The sequence below is a fragment of the Pagrus pagrus genome (genome assembly GCF_965226575.1).
Source record: "Pagrus pagrus genome assembly, chromosome: 6".
Classification (NCBI taxonomy): Eukaryota; Metazoa; Chordata; class Actinopteri; order Spariformes; family Sparidae; genus Pagrus; species Pagrus pagrus.
This window is the reverse complement of record NC_140190.1, coordinates 10073604-10086264: the sequence shown is the minus strand read 5'-3', so window position 1 is coordinate 10086264 and position 12661 is coordinate 10073604. Positions and strand designations below refer to the sequence as shown.

General features: G+C 41.9%; 1 protein-coding gene across 2 annotated transcripts in view; it reads left to right on the top strand.

Moving 5' to 3' along the window:
- ralgps2 (Ral GEF with PH domain and SH3 binding motif 2) overlaps positions 1-12661 on the top strand; it is a 73207-nt gene that overhangs the window by 827 nt on the left and 59719 nt on the right. The gene's annotated exons all lie outside the window — the stretch shown is intronic.

Sequence of the window (12661 nt, the reverse complement as noted above, 5' to 3'; positions counted from 1 at the left end):
CAATTTGTGATTCAGCCCGGGCAGTTTACTTTTGTTTACTTTAGTCGCTACACAGCTCGCCTCTGTGCAGGACGACGGGGGACTTTATATCGAGCCGTTTGTGCTGTTAGCCCGGGAGAGCTTATTTACAGCCCCACTGCAGGCGCTCGGCTCTGGATAGCTCATTGGCGGCGAACCCCCTGCACAGTTACCCTCCGGGGAGTGATTTGGGTGTGGCGTGGGTTCACCCACGAACAATACTGTGCACCGCCACAGCGTATCTTGTCTCAGGCATGGCATATCTTGGTTGTAGGATACGCACAAATTACAAGGCGTCAGGGTATTTTGACTCTTGGAAAAGGGTGATCAAGACTCTCGACCTCGATGACCCTGATTTTATATATACAGTATGAGGGGAAACTTTCAGAGCAGGAGCTAGAGAGGTTCCTCCCCAAGTTCAGCTGCTGGCTGTTTGTCAGACAAGTCGCTTAGATCTCATCAACAACTCTTGAGAATCGGCAAGCTCATCTACATGCGTCTGATAACTGCCTACCTCCATCACTGTAATTTAATTTGTTAATCAATAACATCATTTTAACATGAGTGATAGCCTTCCTCCAATTAAGTATCTGTTCTTGTAACTCTATGCCAGACAATAAAAGCATACACAGAGCTAACATTTATCAATACTTAGGCTGGATCTCAGCTGTTGTATCACAGCTGAGATAAAAGTATATTGACCTTTTCATGTGAAATGAATCTGTGACAATGGTGGTCTGATAACAGTGGTGTCCTATCACGATCTGCATTCCTAAAACTTTAGAGAGCCATCTAGTTGGGGTTTGACAAAATATCAATCTGGTTATATATTGCATTGCTTCCTTTTGCAATACGGTTATTGATATACTGGCACAAAATATCCTTATTTTTATTAGAACGTGCATGGGCCGCTGGTCCAAATGGATTTCCCCGGCAGTCTGACATACCAGAGTTCATGACTCCATTTGGTTTCAACTTCTGTAAAAATTTTACTTATGCAGATTAATGAGACTGTAGTGAGCCATAGTTTTTTTCCGCCTTCCTCTTAGCATTTTAACCTCAGAACTGTTCTGCTTTCTGGCATTTTGACCTTTTGCCAGTTTATTATGGGTTTTTTTTTGGTTTACATTGGAATGATCGCATGCATAGATACAGACAAGTTGCAGTCAGTACATGTGATAAAGAGGCATTAAGCTAAAACTGCACTTTTTTATAAATTGTTTAATTTAATTCTGATTCTGTAAAACTGACACAAAAATGCACTGAATAAATACATAATTCCAGTACTGTGCTTTTTAGGGGTATTTTGTATTCCTCCCCTAGGCCGATATTGTGGTGTATCATTAGATTATTGTCTTACAATGTATCTCTTATCACAGAATCTGTCATTATCATGGTCTACGTATTGTTGATCGTAACGTATCACGAGTTACTCTGTGATTCCCACCCCTTTAATATAAACAGTACAACAAATTAGAAGGTTTTCCTTTAAGTGTGCGACTCACAAACCCTCAATACTGGAAGAGAATTAGTGAAAGAAACTGCTAAAAAACATAACGCCGGGCATCGGTTTTTGATTGAAAAATGTGATTAGGGCCGTGAAATATAACAGCCCAGTATTGGTATATTCATTTTATTAAGACGATAAATGGAGCTGAATGTAAAGCCAAATCACTTTTACACCTTTTTATAAACTGTTAAACTTGTTTGCCGTTTTCCACCTTGAAAGTTGGTTTCCATTCACTACATCTTAGCCCTTCTTGCCTTTATTGACGTCATTGTTGCCTTAATTTATGAGGTCAAACGTACCCACAGATAAATACATGAACTACAGGCGCGCACACTTGACTGGGCAGCCTCTATTATCTGTCAAGCAGAATTAGTTTTAAGCTGAATTCATGCCTTTTTTCTTAAACAAAGCCTCCCTCTGCTCAGACCTCCTATCTAACACACCCTTTGTCAGTGTCCTGTGTGACGTCGCCGCTCACCCCACATTTTGAAGGGCTCTAAGGAATGTTCCATATCGATATTTAGTGTGGCTGTGTGGAGCTGCTGTTCTCAACACTTAACATATGACCCAGAGGTCGCTGGTTCAGACTCATGACTGGCATGCCTTTACAGTGCTCTGGTGTCGTGTTATGCTGCAGTAAAGACTGAACCAATCTCATTTGACTTCAGCAGCGTTCTCTGACAGTAAAATAGATGCAGAATCTATGTAGTCCTTAGATAGTGTATGTGATTGCAAACGCACCAACTCTGAAGGCATTGTTTGACTGAGTGATAAGATAAAACGGTTAAAGTTGAGTCCAGAAGGGGAGATGAGATCTAATTATTTCTGAATGCGGGAGGCCCTTAGTCCTCTATATCTCAGAGAAAGAATCCCTTTTGGCTTTCACATCTTATGATTCAGGCTAAACTCAGAGGATTGCTGCAGACAGTGAAAGTTTGACCTGTAGGACAGCGGTCAGTGGGTGTAAAGGGTTCATCCGAAACGTTTACCCAAGTAGTCTTAGCACTGGGGCTTAGGTCTTAATCCAATACAGTATGGTTGATTCAGTATTCTATTCAGCGTGGCGATTTGCACTGTCGGTGCCGTCCCATCTGTACTCCTATTTACAAATGCTGCATTGAATTATCATTGTGTGTTTTTGGATTTATCCCCTCCTTCCGCTCTCTTCCTGGGAGCATCACGTTGCATGTCTGTTGCTTGCCAACAGAAACAGTGTGAGTGCCGGGAGGTTATCCTGAAGCACACTTGGTTGGAGTGCTCTTCTCGTTTTCAGTTACATCACTTTCTTTCTGTATAAGACAAACAGACTTATCTGTAGCAAAATGATTTGTTGTAATCAAACAGTTCTTAAGTGAAACATGTGGTCCTGTTGCAGTCAGAGGAAGAAAATTAACCAGAGTATAGACCTTCAGGATGCAACTCCAGTCCTCTATTTCTGAATCAGTAGACGTGCTCGGATAAGACTCCCCTCAGCACCGTTTGAGCACCAGCTCCCTTTTAGAAACCGTCCCTCGGTAACTATACATACCACCTCCACCTTCTGGCTAATCCCAGAGATGCCTCGTGTACATGGGCCCATCTGTTCAGCGCTGTGGTGTAACTGCTCTGTCCAAGGCCTGCAAATGTGATTAGTTAGAGATTACATCTGTGTGTGTGAAATGAAACTCCCCTCTCCGAATCAGAGCCGTGTGTTTACAAGAGAAAGGGATAAAACACTGAAGCGCTTTTGCGTCATCAAGTTCAATCCCTGGGCTTTCTCAGGTTCGGTTTCTCTTCTCTGCGTTACATCATGTTCACTGCACGGTTTGTGTGAAATGGTCCTCGATGCAGCTCTGTGGCTTACTATTGGACTTCCTCTCCCCATTGAATAAGCAGTCATCTTGTGGCCTCTTTCTGGGTGCTATACATATTCTAGAGGCGTTTTGGTCCGCATCAAGCCTTTCCTGTGTGTATGTGACCTCCAACCAGCGCTGTTGCTCAGTTGCCAGGGTAACTTTATGCGTGCGTCTGGCACATCCATTCAGCGCAGATGGAACTGCAAAGTCACATGTCGTCACACTCTTCCTCTGATGTCTTCCCAGCCTTGGCTCTCGCCACCAGTACAAATACAAAGCTAGTTTTCTGTGCTCATTTTCTGCTCTGGGTCTTTATGTGGGTGTCCAACTTCTCTGTTACTATCTGAAGTAATACAAACGCTCTCCGTGCCTGACACGTTGTTTTGGAACATTGATAATAACATTGTGTACGATTATGTTTGATAAAGACTTTTTTATACATGAGGTGTTTCTAATGTTGCTGGCAGCTGTGTGAAGTGGGTGTTGTAGATGTGAGCTTGGCTAGCACCTGACTGGCTGCATGACTGTGTGAGAAGACGATAAAAGACGAGCTTAATGCCTCTCCTAGCTTTCACTTCACAAATTCAGAGGCAGGCACTACGCTTCGCTGCGTAGGTTGAGCAATGTACTGTTTTTTTTGTACACAGAACAAATTTTGAGGAAGTTGTGCAAAACTGCCTCTTCTTATTGTTTTGGGTGTATTTGTCATGCCGTTCCTGCTGTGTTGTAATCGCAGCTCTTGTTTAGGAGAAGTAGAGGCCAACTAGAGCAACGGGACACAGATAATGTTGAAGACTACACTCGTGACTGATGGATGAATCTCTCTTACAAAGACAGACAAACACGCACCCTTCTAAACGCACGCCACAATAGGCTGACTGGCGGCAGGAGGCCTGGAGCTTTGAGAGCATTTCTGCCTGAATTCAACCACTGATGATGGGAGTGACTCACACATGAAGGGCTATGAGAGTGGACTGCTGCTCAGCTCTAATCCCTAGCTTCTCCTTTGTGTTACTTTGGTTTCTTTTTCTCGTTGCTTTCATGTTGTGAGTGGGATCTGATGCTATTTTAGTCCAGTCTTGTCTGCTAAGTTTTCTTCAGTCTGATTATTAGGCAGTATCCCTCACAACACATTGACATATACTACATTTACCAGCCTACAAACACCAGCCTCTTGCTTCGTGCTCCTGTCCCTTCCCATATTCTGGGGTCTTTTTGAAATAAGTGTTTTTGCTGTTTGAGATCACTGGTGCCTAAATGATACCAACAAGCCACACTTCTCAAATACATTTATATGATTTTTATTAACACAAGGCGTACATGAATCTTTACCGTACAGTGCATCTTATTCAGGAAGAATCTGATCAGTGAATAGGCAAACAAAACTTTAGGGACATGACAGTTTTAAGGTTAACACCAAGCCCTGCTGGTCACAAACCTCTTAGCTCACCCAGCTGACGGGTGTTAGCCGGGGGTTGGTGTGTCAGGTTGTAGGTGTTTGGGGTCATAAGGTTTGGGGTCAAAGGTGAGTTCAGGGACAGGGCTGTAGTAAAAGCCGCTAGTCTTTAAGGCATGCAGAATGTCAGCTATGAGGATCTCTCCCGCTCCACCTGACACTTTAAAGCTGGTGTGTCGTGGTAATTTTTACTCCGGAATATCCCCAGCCAGAAACCAAAGTTTCATGTGAGAATCAAATGTGTCGTACGAAGCATGGCAGCGATGATCTGCTCAAAGGGATGTGGCAAGATTGGATATTTATATGGTTTTATATGATTTGCAAATGTGGCTACATTATAGTAACATTACCATGAGCATTAAAGTTATTAGCTTGGAAGTATGGAGGTTGATGTAAATTCTCAAGTGGACTTCATATAAAGAAGGAAAGAATTTTCTTGTTTTCCTGCATGGATATAGGCGGGGTCAACAAAATATGAGGAACGGCTCCTTTTTTACGTAGGGCTGTTATGTTAGGCTTCATTAATTCTATCTAGGTATCCGAAATAAGTAACTAACAACTGCACCAGACGCATCCATCACACCACAACTCATCAACTCCTTCCTCTGTGGGGATGGACTTGGATGGAGAGAATGGGCATTGTCAGGGCCGTCAGTGAGGGTGAGTGCCTCTAGTTGGGGCACTGGACAGCCCATGTCAGAGCATCTTGTCTTTGAGAGAAATCAATCTGATTGGCTGTTCAGGTAAGTGGATCAGTGCACGAAATGGTAAACTGAAAAAGAAAGGGAAAGCTCTTTGAGCATGTCACCGTAGTATCCATGATTTCACCCATTCAGTGTGGTTTCTCCTTATGTTTCTCCGCCGCCATAGCAGAGCCATTTTTGATTAGATGCAGCTATAATAGAGTGCTGCTTAATCATAATAACGGTTTGTATATCTGCAGAGAGGTATTTCCTTTCACGCAGGCACAGAACGTACAAGCTTGTTGGCCGCCAGCTGTAGTCTTTGTGGTGTGTTCATGTGCAGCTTTTTCGATGCAGCTTTGATGTCAGTTTGGCGTGTAAGGCCCTAAAACATGCCTAAGCTGTAAGTTATACGATTGCTGCTCTGACCAGTTTGAGTGTGTGTGTGTGTTCAGGTGTTTTAAGTAAAATGGGTGTCGGGACTCTTGTGGTGTTTTACTGTACTAATACAGAATGAGGACCAGCCCATAATCCCCCCAACTGGCCCAGCTGGACATAAACAGAGAGATGCCGCACCCTTCCACTTCCCCTGCATATTGTCCTGATCCACCAGTCTGTATCAATGCTGGAGAAAAGCTTCGTGGTCTTACAGCACAGCCTCATCTATCTGTCTAAACCCCGAGTGTTTTGGCTTGGGAGTTATACTGAGAGCCGAGCCTTGGCTGTATCATGGAAACTTGTGAACTTGGTCCTGAACCCTGCCAAAGACAATAGATCAGATACAGACAAACATAATTCCAACTCTTTCATCCTCGCTCCTTTTGCTTTTTCTTCCGTTGCACTCTTTCCACCAACACACAGGCTCGTCTCAGATACTCTGTGGGCTTTTTCGTCTTTAGAACGCAGTGTATACTCATGAAGCCTCTTCCTCCGCACCTGTTCTGCTCTTATATCTCCTGTTTTACCATCCAGCACCCCTTGTACAAGAATAAATAGTGATGATTCATGTCTGAAGCCGATGTGTTTTCTTCTCCATCTCAAAGAGTCCATTTAGATTGAGTGACTGTGACAACCAGTTTCTTGTCACCTTTTGTCAGATTTCCAGCAGATCAGGTGCTGACATGCACACAGAGACATGTGGTCACATGCCTACAGTTACACACTTTACATCACCAACTGTCAAACTGGCTGTTGATCCATTTCATTCACACCCTACTTGAATTCAACGTGAATGTCATGTGACATTGCATAACAGTACAGTGAAACTCAAATAAGTGCTTCTTCTAGACAGGCGGTTACAGATGTAGCACAGACTGTACTGTACAATAGAAAGGCAGCACGTGTTACACAAATCAAATTTCGTGTTACTTAAGCAAATGTTTGAGAGAAAAAGTCAAAATTAGTGTGTATTTCCTTTTAATTATTCCTGTGAGTAATACAGTGGAGTACCTTTTAAGTTTTGTGAACTAATTTATTTCCTCCCATAACACATAAAAGAGGGTTTTTATGTCTGCTACACATTTTTTTTTAACCATTTGTTGGTATAAAGGATATTTTCAATAGTGAATGGTGCCAGATGTGAATTTTTGGCATTTCTGTTTTGACTTTGTGCAAAAGGCTGCATTAACCAAGCTCGGTGAGTGTAACGCTCCAGCTACATAGTAAACATAAGCTCTGCGGACTGCTTGCAGAGTGGCTGCTGCAAGTAGAGCTTGACCGATACGTTGGTCGGCTGGTATTATCGAACGGAATTGGCCCATCCCAGATATTACCGTGTTTGTTGTCTGATATATGTATGTCTAAGAATTGCAACTGATCTATCTATATTGGATTTTCTTAACTCCCTAATATCGGTATCAGTCTCAGCCAGGCTCTAGTTGCAACACGTCGCTTCCACTTCCATCTGTGAGAGCAGAGCATAAGTGGTACGTGCCAGGGATTTGTGCTCTACAAGTGTAAAAATAGGGCAGTCGTTTTCACGAGGTGTACACAGTAGGGATAGACCGATGATGGGGCCGATATTCAGCATTTTTCCAATTATTGCTATCTGTGTCGGACAGCAGGTAAAATAAACTAATAGGAAATACTCAAGTTAATTCCCTCAAAACTTTACTTAAGAGCAGTACTTGAAGTAAATTGTACTTAGGTTTGATTCCATCACTGTTTGTTCTAAATTTTGATACAAAGATTTACATTTTTACTGCAAATGTGTAATATCAGTTCCAAATATCGGTTATCGGTCTCTTTGCTGTCTAATAATTGGTATTTGCCTGGAAAAAGCCACATCGGTCGACCTCTAGTACACAGCCCTGTTTATACAGAAATGGATAATTTAGTGTCAATAATCTTGTTAATTTAAATTACTGGTATAAAGTAAATGACTATAGCTGACTTTGGGGTCTTGATCACCCTGTTGGCATTTATTTAGCAGCTGGTGGTTGCCTACTAACTTTATCTAGCTTAACATAGTGTGAAGACATTAATTTACTCATATTACACAAACTCTGTGGCTGAGCAGCTGGGTCTAAAATTGAAGACACAATCCCAAAAAAACAAAGCTCACCATCATGTTTTGACTCACACAACCCTACGCGATACGTCCTTTCTGCGAACGGTACACATATGTTGCGTAGCTACAGTGTAAGAGAGTGCCTAGAAAGACTTGATGGACAGGCCACAGTTTGACTCTTTGTACGTGAGAGGACAACCTGAAAGTTTATGTCCTTTTGTGTCACACAGTCAGAATCTGATAAAGAGGGTAGAGTTGGAAGGATTTTGGAAGAGGAGAGGGAGGGGGACACTGCCGCTGGAAACAATGTCTCCTATTTTTAGTCAATAGATGAATGTTTAGTAGCACATGCATCCTGTCTGTACATGTCGTCCGAGGGGAGAACAGAGGCTCGCACCAGTGGTGTCTCTAACTCACTCTGGCACATATTGTAATTTGTGTGTGTGTGTGCGCACAGAGTAGCCCCTGGCCATGCTGCTCTGTGGAACAGGGAGGGTCAGAAAAGGGGGTGTGAGGGGCTCATTCAGGGAGAGAGAGGGGATGAGGGGGAGGGGAGCAGTGTTGAAGAGATACAGCTGTTTCTCCCGTCTCAGCTGTTGCTCCTCTTCCATTCGATGCAGGCTCGGTTTCCTTCTCTCCCTCTCCCTCGAACACACACTCACAAGCTGGAAGAAGCACACAGTGTAACATTGTTCTGCCTTATGTATGAAAGATGAAAGAATCAATCCTTCATAGCTGCTATCAGATGGGAATAGGGAGGACTCGCCATGTTAGTAAGAGAGGCAGCCATGGCCAGATAAGGCAAAAATCTGTCTCTCATGACATTTTGTTGTTTAACTTTGGCTCTTCATTTCTTTCTTGCTGCTTTCTCTGCTTCTCAGTGCCTTTCTCTGCAATTTTGATAGTTGTATTTCCCTCAGCAACCTTTTTCTGTCTTTTCTCCTCCTGTATGTCTTGTGTTTTCTCTTGACCTCAGTGTGTGTGGGTGTCATGTTTTGTTCTCCAACGTGACCTCTGACCTAGTGAACTCTCAGAGCAAACAACTGTGTGCATGGATGGGTGTAGTTCATGTCCCACTTTGAGCAGCTTCGGGTGACAAATTGGATGTAGTTTAGGTTCTCATTGTTGGGTCTCTCTGGATAATTAATTAGAGCTGCCAATAACGATTGTTTTGATTGCCGAGGAAAATTGTTGATTGTTTTCTCAGTCAATTGATTAGTTGTTGTTCTATAAAATGTGAGAAAATGGTGAAAAATGTTGGTGTTTCCCAAAGCTCAAGATGGCGTCCTCAAATGTCTTGTTTTATGCACACCAAATTTGTTCAGTTTACTGTCACAGAGGATCAAAGAAACCACAATATATTCACATTTAAGAAGCTGGAATCTGAGAATTTTGACTTTTTTTCCTTCAAAGATTACTCAAAACAAGACTAGTTGGTGATTAGTGTAATGGCTGACAACTAATCGATTAGTCGTTACAGCTCTAAAATACGTTATTGACTCATTGTACTTATCGTGCATATGGGCTTATTGATATGTACATGACCTCAATATTGCCGATTGTGTTTACATGCATTTTTTTTCACAGAGCCCAAGAGATCATTTTATTGATTTGGTTTTTTGGGGGGATATTTTAGTATTTTTTTCACATTGTCTGAATTTTCTGTAGAACCAGTGCTTTGTTCAAAGTTTAGTGCTCTTTGAATGGGTGTACATGCACTATTATGCTCTTATTTTATCGTTATATCAGCTGTTTAAAATTGTCTTTAATATGTCATTAAGATAGTTTATTGCAATTATTTCTGGCAGTATATATTGTCCAACAAAAGTAGTTAACAGGAGGCCTACTCATTGTACCATGGTGAACACAAGTGTTGGAAGTCGACGCACTTCTTCTTCCTTTCGTCCCTCTCTTGCACAACCCTTCCTCTCGGCAGCGCTCCCTTTGTGTTTTAGGTTGTAATTGGCTGTTTTATCAGATCCTGGAGACAGGGCAATGCCATGTTAGGGGAAGTCATGCGTGCAGTGTGTGTGTGTGTGAGCATGTGCTAAGCTGTATGGGAGGCCTGTTATCTCCGTCTTGCTCAGTTAAGCAGGTTCAAAGTTACTTGAGTTTTGGATCAAAACTAATCTTACAGCTAAAAAGTAATCGCAAGTTAAACAGAGCAGTATCAGCAACACGGTTATATTCCCCCCTGTCTGGCTGCGCTGACTTCATGGTTTCAGTGTTGGCTTGTGCACTTCTCTTCTGGGTCAAGTATCTGAGCAGAGTAGGCCAACCTAAAAGAGGACAGTAAAACTTGTTTGAGGAGGATGAGCTCATTGTTATGGAGACGATATATTCTACTATCTGGGTAATAGATGACTTGATGGATTGTGCTTTTAAACGTGAACAGAGAACAGCAAGATGAGAAGAAGTGCTCCTTTCCCTTTTTCCACTAGAGCTGCTCCCTGACTTTCTCTAATCTTTTTCTACCTCATAAAACTACCTCTTAAAATGTATCTCAGTCCAAGTTTGGTTGCAGGGTTGGCATGACCAGTGAGCAAGCAATCCTCCCACAAGATGACTGCAACATGTGAACAACTATGAGTGATTGTTTGAGAAACCTTTTTGCTGATAGGAGTAGGCTTGTTCGCCTGGGGTTTTGTCATTTAGTCTCTCTACCTTAGCCAGTTTCCGTTGCCTGGATCTACAGAGTTTGTCCTTTCTAAAAAGAATGTATTGTTGTACCGGGACTGTGGGTGTTTGTGTGTGTTTGCTCTCACATAATTGTATGGTTTGTCAGGTTGCAGCATGCCATGTCTCTTAAGTCTGTGTTTCACTCCAAAGCCTGAGGGCCCACCTGAAATCTAGTCCTGGGAAATAGTTTGTGTCTGTCTTTGTGGAACCATCAATGTGAAGGTGAAAGAACCATATTTTGAGTGGCAGGCAGAGATGGAGAGGGAGATGGAGATGTGGATGCTTTGCTCAAACACAAAAATGTGTTCATGATGGTTAGACCCGAGTGTCGCCACTGGATCACTGCTCAGTTGGGTCGCCAAATATACTTGGGCGGCAGTTAATATACCTGGGCGGCCCACCTAAGTAAAGTATATGTGTGGGGAAACGGTGGATTCTGAGGGAACTAATGCTGTAAATTGTACTAGGAAGCCTTTTGCCTGGTGCATTATTCAAAACATAACGTACATTAAGAATTTAATTTGAGTTTTGTAGATTGTGGTTAAAAAATGTAATGTTATGATTGTATTATCTAATTAATAAAAATGCTGCTGTGAAATAATAAGAAAGTAATGTTGTGGGATGTTGGCCTTTGTGTTTCAACGAAGGAAGAAAATAAATACCAATAAACTTTCCCATTTTAAACCTCTGTGGCCACGTGAATATAGACTCTGAGTTTACAAGTTACACTTGAATGCACCATGAATTCCCTGTTAAAAAAATAGTGCAGTCATTGTTATGATGTAAATTGACCAGCTTGTTTTGGTGGGCATTTTGGGAAACTTCTTAAAGACCTGGCAACACCGTCAGCTGTGTTGGAAGTTTGATTTGTCCAAACTGCTCGACCAGTTCACTGAATAAAACTCACAGGGAAACCCACAGAAATTTCCACCACAACTGTAGACCAACTAACCACCCACACAAAGCCACTTCCACTAACTAGCCCCCAAGGTTTTATATGGTTACCAAAATAAAAGCCCCACATTTCAGTGTATTCATCGAAAGATTTTTACTGTAAAAAGCAGATACAGGAAGTGTTGTTCTTGCATTAACAACATGCCAACATCACTTGTTCTCTGTGGTTTCAGCACTTCCTTGTTAACTTTTGCACAGTTTCGTGTTGTTGTATTTAACTAAACCTTCTTGGCTGTTGGGATAAACAACAGGCTATCTCAGTCTACACATGCTGCCTTAGAGTTAGATAGGCAGGAAATCTGTGTGCTAATCTGCTGTGACCATAACGTCAGATTACATGTTTACACTGCTGACTCAAAGCAGTTTGTACAGAAAATAGACTTGCACATGACAACAGTTGTCAGGTGTTATCATCCTGTATTTTGATGATCAGTTTGGGGCTGGACTGAAACATTCTGCATTACTACTTTTAAAGAATGTTAGCTGGAGGTTGTCGCAATGTTATAATGTTTGACATATTAAGTACTCTTAAATTCTTCTAATCCTTTAGTCTGAACCTTTTTATGATGTTAGCAATGGTTGTTTGTCTCATATTCTGATGCATTTTCCACTGGCACTGCACTTGCCAGTTTGTAGCAATTTAAATGACATTTGTTCATTGAATATTGTTGTGTAGAACGAGATACTCACGTTTACATATGGATCTATCTAACAGCCGATCACTTAGCAAAAATAAACGCAACCGCAGCCAGGGACTGAGCCAGCTAACTTCCAGTTTAGCGCCCCGCTAACCAGAATGAAGATAAAATTATTTAATTGGGCAGCTCTTGTAGACTTTCCAAAATCTGTCAGGTCAAAGCAAACTTACATAAGAGTTATATATTTCAACCTGAGAAATGAGGAAGCTTAAAGTATTTGTACTGCTGGTGGAAAAACGGTCCTTCATGAGCCACTTACTGACTAACTTTAATAAATGTTGAAAGTGTGATTTGATGAAAGATAAGTAACACTAACACA